We start from the raw sequence: 9,972 nt of genomic DNA, 5'->3' as shown, positions 1-9,972 counted from the left end.
CTGCTAATTTTACTCACCATGCCTCTCTTGCGGACTTTCTTGATGATGACAAAGGTGAAGACTGTGGCCCACGAGAACAGCGTGAAGTCTTTGAGCCTAGTAGTGGGAGTCTGCATTGCAACATGGGCAAGGGGTGCTTATATTAAGAATTTAAGGGGATGGAGAGATGGCTTAGAAGTTAAGGCACTTGTCTGCAAAACCCAAGGACACAGGTTGAGTTCCCCAGTATCCATGTGAGCCAGATGCACAATATGGTGCATGCACCTGGCATTCGTTTGCAGCGGCCAGAAGCCCTGGTATGCGTGTGCTTGCTCGCTCTCTCCTGCCGCTTTCTTGCTTTCTAACAAATAAAATACTTTTAAAAAAAGAATTTGCCAGTAACACTAGTAGTGAATTAATTAAACAACTACCCAAGTATCTCAAGCTTGTATGGGTCCCCTTTATCCCATCCCAAGAGTTTAGAGAGAATAGTCCCCATTAGACCATTCCTTCTGGGTGTTTCCTGCTGTCAACACCTCCTATGGATCAACTGTGTAGTCCCTGAAACCCTGAACAGGAAAGAATTGTGCGGCCTCCTGGAACGCTCAGCCTAGTGGGGAAAGCTAAGCCGAGGGACGAGAATAGATATGTCAGGGAGCAGTGACTAAGGCTCGAGTTTACACACACACACACACACACACACACACACACACACACACACACACACACAATGAGAAACCACAAATCGGGGTATTCTAATTGGGAGTTTAAAATGGTGACGTCCCACCTAGGTTAACCCTTTCCCCATCGACCCCCAAACTGATGGGCATGTGTGCGCACATGGAACTCCTGAGTCCTGGTTCCAGTGGCATCCCGTGGCCAGTCAGCCCTTGACCCAGACTCAAGGCTGAGAAGCTTCCAAGGACTCCATTCCTGACCAGGGGACACCCAAGTGAGGACAAACAGCAGCCAGCAGCTAGTCTCCCGTCAACGTCGCGGGATTTCCAATCCTTGATGCACCGCGGGTTGAAGACCACATACCCCAGGGGCAACTGTGGCGCTGGACACGCCCACTGCGGGATGCGAGCTGGTGTGAGGACTTGGGGGCGGGGGGTGCATGCTAACTTTCTCCCCTCAGCAGCATGTTTTTTGGAACGAATGAAAGATTAAACATTTTTTGTTTTGTTTTGTTTTTCGAGGTAGGGTCTCACTCTAGTCCAGGCTGACCTGGAATGCACTATGGAGTCTCAGGGTGGCCTCGAGCTCACGGCAATCCTCCTACCACGGCAATCCTACTTCTGCCTCCCGAGTGCTGGGATTAAAGGCGTGCGCCACCACGCCCGTCTCCTTTTTAAAATTTTTATTTATATATTTGAGAGAGAAAGGAAGAGGCGGGGAGGGGGGGAGGGAGGGAGGGAAGGAGAGAGAGAATAAGGGCTGAGAGAGAGAGAGAGAGGAAGAATGAACATGGGTTCACCAGGGCCTCCAGTCGCTGCAAACGAACTCCAGATGCATGCACCACATTGTGGATCTGGTTTTACTGAGTACTGGTAAATCAAACCTGGGTTCTTTGGCTTTGACAGGAAGCACGTTAACTGCTAAGCCATCTCCCAAGCCCTCTTCTTTCTTTTCTTATGCTTTTGGAGGTAGGGTCTCACTCTAGCCCAGGCAGACCTGGAATTCATTATGTAGTCTCAGGGTGGCCTCAAACTCCCAGAGATCTATGTCTCCCAAGTGCTGGGATTAAAGGCGTGTGCCACCATGCCCTTTTCCCTCCTCCTCTTCTTTTTTGTTTTTTATTTTTTCAAGGTAGGGTCTGTAGCCCAGGCTGACCAGTAATTCACTGTGTAGGTTCAGGGTGGCCTCGAACTCACAGCGATCCTCCTACCTCTGCCACCCGAGTGCTGAGATTAAAGGCATGTATGCCACCACACCCCACTCTTTTTTTTTTTTAATGTATTTTATTTACTTGAGAGAGGAAGAGAGAGAAAGAGGAAGAGAGAAAGAGAGAGAGAAAGAGAGAGAGAGATTGTGGGCACTCCAGGGCCTCCAGCCACTGCAAATGAATTCCAGATGTATGCCCCGCCATGTGAATGTGGTTTACATGGGTCCTAGGGAATTGAACCTGTGTCCTTTGGCTTTGCAGGCAAGTGCCTTAACTACTAAGCCATTTCTCCAGCCAAAAATGAAATATTTTAAGTGGTTGAGAGTTGGAAACCCTTCCTGAGAACACCCTCCAACAATGACAGTTCTTTTGAAGGGCAAAGCCCTAAATCCTGAGACAATGCCCAGGTGGTGGAGACCAAAGCATTTCTTGCTGGACTTCTCTGGAGGAGGCAGATCTCGGGGCTTATTCCCTAGACACAGAGGCCATTAGGATTCTGTTACAAAAGGTAAGAATGACAGATGGTTTGGATGCAGGTGGAAATGTGGAAACTGAAATTTGGGGAAGATGGTCTTTGGGGTACCAGTACTGGAAAAGGTTATTTCTGACCTCCAGTACTGATAATCTGTGAAGCGTAAAGCTTTAGATGGATTCTAAGAGTGGAGCTCAGGTCAGGAAGAGACCCTTCACTTGCCCAGAGCCATTTACTAGGACCTTGCCTTCCAGGTACCTGTGGATTACCAAGAATTCAAAGAGAATATTTCCCATTAGAACGGCACTACTCTGTGTTTGTTGTTGTCCAAGGGCCTCAGTGTTCGTTTGTGTTTTAGCTGCCAGGTCCTTGTCCTGTCAAAGTGAAATGCGGGGTACTAGGGAAGTAGATGAAATTCACAACATCCTCCAGAAATTCCAAGAAATTCCAAACTTTCTGTGGCTTAACATCCTTTATTCAGTGCAAAAAAATGTTCACATTTTCAAACCTCTCTTGATTTCTGTCTGTGATTTCCCCTATTTTACTAACGAGGGAAGGGACAAATTGCTGGTTATCGCTGTTGTTCTTTGCTTACTTTAGTGAATGCATTTAGATTAGCTCATGTTTATTGAGAATTTACTACTTGTCAGACACATTTCAAAAACCTTTTGGGTGTATTAACATAACCTCGCAAGATTATGAAGTAGGAATTGCTCCCTCCCTCCCTCCCTCCCCCGCCCTCGATTTTTCAAGATAGGGTCTTGCTCTAGCCCAGGCTGACTTGGAATTCACTATGCAGTCTCAGGGTGGCCTTGAACTCATGGCAGTCCTCTTACCTCTCCCCCCCATCTCCCAAGTGCTGGGAGTAAAGGCACGCACCACCACACCTGGCTACTTTTTTTATTTTATTTTTACAAATGAGAGACTGAAGCACACAGAGGATAAATCATCACTAGTAAATGGAAGAGTCAATATTCAAATTGAGGTCTGGAGAGATGGTTTAGTGGTTAAGGTGCTTGCCTGTGAAGCCTAAGGACCCATGTCCAACTCTCCAGATCCCACATAAGCCAGATGCAGAAAGGTGAGGCAAGCACAAGGTTGTGCATGCCCACTAGGTGGCACACATGTCTGGAGTTCTATAACACTGGCTGGAGGCCCTGGCAGCCAATTCTCTCTCTCCAAATAGACAGTTTATACATATAAGTATAAACATATGTCTGTTTACCCCAACTAGGGGTCAGACAGCAGAGCAAAGCATGTTTGTGCCAACGTCCAACTTGGTGAACCAATGAGTTTACTGGGGTTACTTACAGAGTAGGGGGAGAGGTTACTTACTGGAGCATGGTACATTCAAGGACAGCTGCATCACCACAAAGGCCCACCCCACCCTAGACAGTGACCCCATGGAAGGTGCATTGTCAAATCCCACTTCTAGTTAACCTTCTACTTCCTATATAACATAGCATCTCCCAAGATCATTTGTAGCTGGGGAAGGGCAGGAGGGAACAATATCTGGAATCCCAGGAAGCTCCTGTCACCTTCTCCTCTCCTATGTACTAGAGAGTGTCAATAGCTCCATCCATCACCATGGCCACAGACCTGGCCATCACTGTATTCTTCTGCTCCGAAGTTTCCTGGTTACTGGGCCAAAGCATTCTCTACTCCAGGATGGCATCAGTTTGTACCCAGATGAAAAAGCCACCACAGAACAAATGAGATGATCAAGCTATTTGCAGGCTGGGTGTTCTCAGTAGCAGATGGGTGGAGCAGTTGATATGGTCAACATTGGGACACTTCTCCTTTGTCAGGTCAGTTTGTTACTATCTCTGAGCAAGAGGTTGGCTGGTTGGCACCCATCTTTCCCATGTCTCAGCCCCCACAGTATCCCAGAATGCTTGCTGGAGCTACCAAGCCCTGTTACCAGCTGGGAGGTAGGGCAGGGGAACAAGGGTCTCTGGTAGTTCTACTACAGGTGGTCTTGCTCAGGATGGAGAAGGGCAAGGCTTCTGGAGTTGAGGGCAGCAGTGCCCATGGAAGCTGGGAATTTCATCCTCTGCTCACACATCCTGCATGACTAACACCGCCACATACTTTGGTTCCTGCTAGAGAACACCGTGCCACCAAGGTCATCTGCATGGATGGAGGTAGAAAAAGAAAACAGGGATCCTTGTCATGACTGGAGTCCTCACTGGCACATGTGGAAGACACAAGTCATGCAGGTTATGGTTGGATAGAAGTTTAGTGAGGACACCAAGGTTCTCAGCCCAGCTGTGTAGCCCTCAGCATGTTCTAACCAGGCCCTCTCCCTTGGAAATGAGAAAACAGGGCTGGGGAGATGGCGTGGCAGTTAAGGCATTTGCCTGCAAAGTAAAAGGACCCTGATTTGATTCCCCAGGACCCACATAAGCCAGATGCACAAAGTGGTGCTTGTGTCTGGAGTTCATTTGCAGTGGCTGGAAGCTCTAGTGCATCCAGTCTCTCTCTCCCTCCCCCTCTCTGCTTCTATCTCTCTGTCAGATAAATAAAATAGATAAATAAAAATAAAAATATTTTAAAAATAAAATGAAAAATAGTGAAACCCCATAAGTCATTTTTTTTTTCATAAAGTGATCTCAGGGCTCAACTTGGGTTCTACGGTATTGAGTGTCTCAGCTGGCCATATTGTGACTGGATAATTGCATTTGTTTTGGTTCTCTCATCTTCTTCCTTCCCTCCCCCAGCTCTCTATGTGTCTTTCTGTGCTGGAGATTGAACCTAAGATGCTGCACATGCTGGACAAGTGCTCTGCAACTAAGATACATCTTCACTCCTGTTTTTACTTTTTTATTGTATGTCTTTTTTTGTTGAGGTAGGTTCTTACTCTAGCCAAGACTGACCTTGAATTCACTATGTAGTCTCAAGGTGGCCTCAAACTCATGGCATTCCTCCTACCTCTGCCTCAAAAGTTCTGGGATTAAAGGTGTGAACCACCATGACTGGCTATTCTAAGGTTTTTTAGTATTTTATTTATTGATTGGAGAAAAAGAGAGAGAGCAAGAAAGAAGCAGATAGAAAATTGGGCATGCTGGCATCTCCAGCCATTGAAAATGGACTCCAGATGCATGTGCCACTTTGTGCTTCTGGCTTATGTGTATACTAGGGAACTGAACCTGGGTCCTTAGGTTTTGCAGGCATGCGCCTTAACTGATAAGCCACCTCTCCAACCCTTATTGTATAATTTTTGGACAGAGCTTTTTTGTTGTTGTATTTTTGAGGTAGGCTCTCACTCTAGTCCAGGCTGACTTGGAATTCACTATGTAGTCTCAGAGTGGCCTTGAACTCACGGAGATTCACCTATCTCTGACTCCCAAGTACTGGGATTAAAGGCATGCACCATCATGACCGGCTTGGACAGACTTTCTGTGTAAAACAAGATGGCCTGACATTTTTATTTATCCCAGGATGGCCTCAAGCTTGCAGCAGTCCTCAGGTTTCAGTCTCCCATTCCTAAGGCTGCAGGCAAGTGCACTAGGTCTGGCTCCTTCATTTCTTTCTAATAATGACTTGCAAACATTAAGATCTTGAGACTTTATACACTTACAAATGCTATTTTTCACTCGTCTAGCCCTTCTGGTATGACAAAAGGGTGTTCTACATCCTGGAGATCATCTCAGGGCTACACAGGGAGTTTGAGACTAGCTACAGAAGAACCTGGCTGAAGGAAAAAAAAAAAAGTAGGCTAGAGCCAGAAGTTAGAGCCAGAGTAAGTGGCTCTAAGTGTGTAAGTAGCGTAAAGGCAAAGTCACAGCTCAGTTTTGGGAACTGGTCCATCAAGTTGAGGCCAGGCTCTATTGTTCCTAAGAGCCAAAACTCTCTCTTAAAAGTGGCTGCAGTAAGCCAGGGTTAGTGGTGCACTCCTTTAATCCTAACACTGGGAGGCACAGGTAGGAGGATCACTGTTTGTTCAAGATCAGCCTGAAAGTAGTCAAGGTCAGCCTGGGTTAGAGTGAGACCCTACCTTGTAAAACAAAACAAAACAAAGATGTACTGTTTGTCCTAATTTGCTTTCAGCCCTTGCTCTCCACAGTCCCCAGACAGCTGTGTTTCCAGGCAACACAAGGCTATTTCCCGGTACTTGAGGGGCAAGGAGGGACTGCCTCATCTATTCAGTGTAGGGTCTTAGCACTGTGGGCAGAGTATGTAGTAACCAGTTTGCAACTAACAGAAATAAGATCAGAACCACGGACAGCGCATAACGGCTAAAACAATTCAGCTCCTCGGGCAATTTAGACCTTATGGTTCAGCACCATGGACAGCCAACTTCAAACAATTGCGGGTCTTTCCGCTCCGGGCAGCCTGTGGTCGTTGGTCAGCACCGTGGACAGCACCCCCTGCAAATGCCCCAGCATTGCGTGCCCTCCAGTCATTCAGCACGTCGGCAATGGTTCCACATGGAGATGGACAGAGCTTTCTGGCCCCATGCACAAGCCTTGTGCAGACAGTTCAGCATCGAAGAAAGTTCATGTCCCCTTGGTTTAGCTCTGCGAGAAGCTCTAGAGGGGCTCTTTTAGCAACACCCTCGCCAACATTTTAAAACCTCCTGGGAACATGCATGCACCCTTACAAGCTAGTTCCTGAGCCCATTCTCTGACCTCACCCTTACAGTCTCTAGTTGGAGATCTCTGCATCATCCAAAGCTATCTCGGAGGACACCACAGAAACTCAGGTATCCAATACTTAACAGGCCACAAGAGGCACTGTAGATTTTCCCTGAAAAGAAAAAGAAGAAAGAACATGAAGACAAATACAACCCCTCCTGATGATACTCAGCGTCCTGTAGGACAATCATCAGTTACTCAGACCCACAGCCCATGTGTTTCTAGATTCATCCTTCCTTCCATTCCTCAATTATCTTCCAAGAGGTCATCTCCACCTGTAGCATGCATCCTACATCTGCCCACAGCTCTCATCCCCACTGCCACCTTATTCCAGGATACCATCATGTCTCCTAAACAATCCTCCCACAACTTCTCCCTCTCATGCATTCCCCAGAAAGATATTTTGGGCACACTTTCAAAGCATACATTTTAAGTGTATCATAAGGATCTCCCGATAAGGTTTTAAGAAAATTATTTTGAATAAAAGTGTCAGCTGGACATTGTGGCCAAAGTCTTTAATCTCAACACTCAGGAGGCAGAGGTAAGAGGTTCGCCGTGAGTTTGAGGTCACGCTGAGACTACAGAGTGAATTCCAGGTCAGCCTAGGCTAGAGTGAGACCCTGCTCTGTAAAAATAAAAAAAAAAAAGTCAAGGTACTTAGGGCTACCTTGTACACTCAGCACTTGGAAGGTGGAGGCCATACTTGTTACACAGCAAGTTCAAGGCCAGCCTGAAGTGCAAGAGGTCCTGTCTGAAAGACCCAAATACTAACAAAACCCAGAAAGTAATAGAGATGTTATGTGGAAATGGAAGCATTCATGAGGGTGGTATCCACTGATGTGGAAGCATGGCCAAAGTTGAAGAAAGATATATGAAAGACTGAGGTGTCAGTGTGATTAAAGTAGTGGAATAGGGGTTGGAGAGATGGCTTAGCTGTTAAGGCGCTTGCCTGCAGTCAAAGGACCCAAGTTTGATTCCCCAGGACCCACATAAGCCAGATGCACAAGGTGGCGCATGTGTGTGGAATTTATTTGCAGTGGATGAAGGCCCTGGCGCAACCATTCTCTCTCTCTTTCCAATAAATAAAAATATTAATGTTTTTCATTGTTTTCTTTCTGAAAGAAATACTCTCCTGAGAATTTTTTTTTGTAATGTTTGGTCTTTCAGAACCTCATTCTAAGAACTCCGAGGACCAAACTGGATTTCTGGAGGATGGCGACACTGTTCAGTAGGTAAAGTGCTTTCCCTGCAGGCGTGAGAATCTTGAGTTCACATCCCCATCACTCATGCAAAAGCTGGGAGAGGTGGCCCACGCTAGGTAGGTAGAAGAAAGAGGAGAGGATCCCTGAGGCTTGCTAGAGAGCTAGTATAAGCTAACTGGTGAGTTCTGGGTTCAGCAGGAGACCATGTCTCAAAAAAATAATAAGAGTTGTTGAGAAAGACACTGACAGAGAGAGAGAGAAGGAAGAGAGAGAGGAAGAGAGAATGGGCATGCCAGGCACCAGGTCCTCTAGCACTCCTTCCTTTCTTCCCTCTCTCCTTCCCTCCCCGTCTGTCTCTCAAAAAAAAAAAAAAAAAAAACTTCTGGTCATGATGGTGCACATCTGTAATCCCAGTGCTGAGGAGGCGGAGACAGATGGGTTCCTAGGGTTAGGTGCCTTACTAGTCTATTAGTCTGGCTGAATTGGTGAGTCCTAGGCTCAGCAGGAGACTCTGTCTCAAAAAAATAAGGTGGGAAAATGAAAAGGTGGATTGAGGAGACACGTGACATCAGCCTCTGGTCTCCACATCTATGTGTACACATGTGCATATGCACCCACACGTTTCCATACACATGTAATGTGACCACCCGCCCTCCCCCACAGGTCAGGAGATACTTTCACTTTTAGTAACTGTTGGGTAAATAACAGTTATTTTGTTTTTCTGTGAACCAAGATCATTCATTCATCTGGAAAATTAAATCCTTCACACCATTCAGAGAGAACCCAGAAGTGGGACTGGAGAGATGGCTCAGTGGTTAAAGCACTTGCCCACAAAGGTTGTAATGACCCTGGTTCATTCTCCAGTATCCACGTAAAGCCAGATGTACAAAGTGGTGCATGCATCGAGAGCTCATTTTCAGTGGCCAGAAGCCCTGTTGCCCACATTCTTTCTCTCTTTTCTCTGCCTGTCTCTGCTTGCAAATAAATAAAATTCCAGAGGTTAATCCAACTAACTAAATGAATCAAGACTATAAAGTGAGAACAGGGTACAGTGGTATAATTCTCAGTGGGGCTTGGTGGCCCATGCTTTTAATGCCAGCACTCGAAAGACAGGGGTAGGAGGATTGCTGTGGGTTTGAGGCCACCCTGAGACTACACAGTGAATTCCAAGTCAGTCTGGGTTAGAGGGAGACCCTGCAGACCTCAAAAAAAGAAAAAAAAAAGATAATTTTCAGAAGAGAAAACAAATTTGATTAACCAACAGATAAAGTTTACCAGGACACCTTTTTTTTCCCCACCTGTAGCCCAGTCAAAATTTTTGAAAAAAAATTTAATATAATTTTATTTATTTATTTATTTTCGGGTTCTCAAAGTATGGGCCTCGCTTTCAAATTTTGAGATTTTTGATGTAGCCTTTTTTGGAAACAACTTGGCAGTGGTCCCTGGATTATGAAAAGTGCATAATGCCTGTAATGGTAACACCACCAGCAGCTGTTGGACACTTTCTAAGGATGACACACGCTAAGTCTGGCACGTGGTGGCACATACCTGTAATCCCAGCCCTGGGGAGATGAAGGCAGGAGTATGAGGAGTTCAAGGTCATCTTGGCTTACATATTGCAGCCTGATTCTGTCTCAACAACAACAAAAAAAGGGGAGGGGGCTGGAGAAATAGCTCAGCTGTTGCTTGCCAAGCTTGATGGCCCACGTTCAATTTTCCAGCATCCATGTAAATTCAGATGCACAAAGTGGCCTAAGCATCTGGAATTCGTTTGCAGGGGCAAGAGGTCCTGGCTTG

Source organism: Jaculus jaculus, chromosome 14 (assembly GCF_020740685.1).
Source record: "Jaculus jaculus isolate mJacJac1 chromosome 14, mJacJac1.mat.Y.cur, whole genome shotgun sequence".
Taxonomy (NCBI): domain Eukaryota; kingdom Metazoa; phylum Chordata; class Mammalia; order Rodentia; family Dipodidae; genus Jaculus; species Jaculus jaculus.
The sequence above is the reverse complement of the archived record's forward strand: the minus strand, read 5'-3'. Positions refer to the sequence as shown.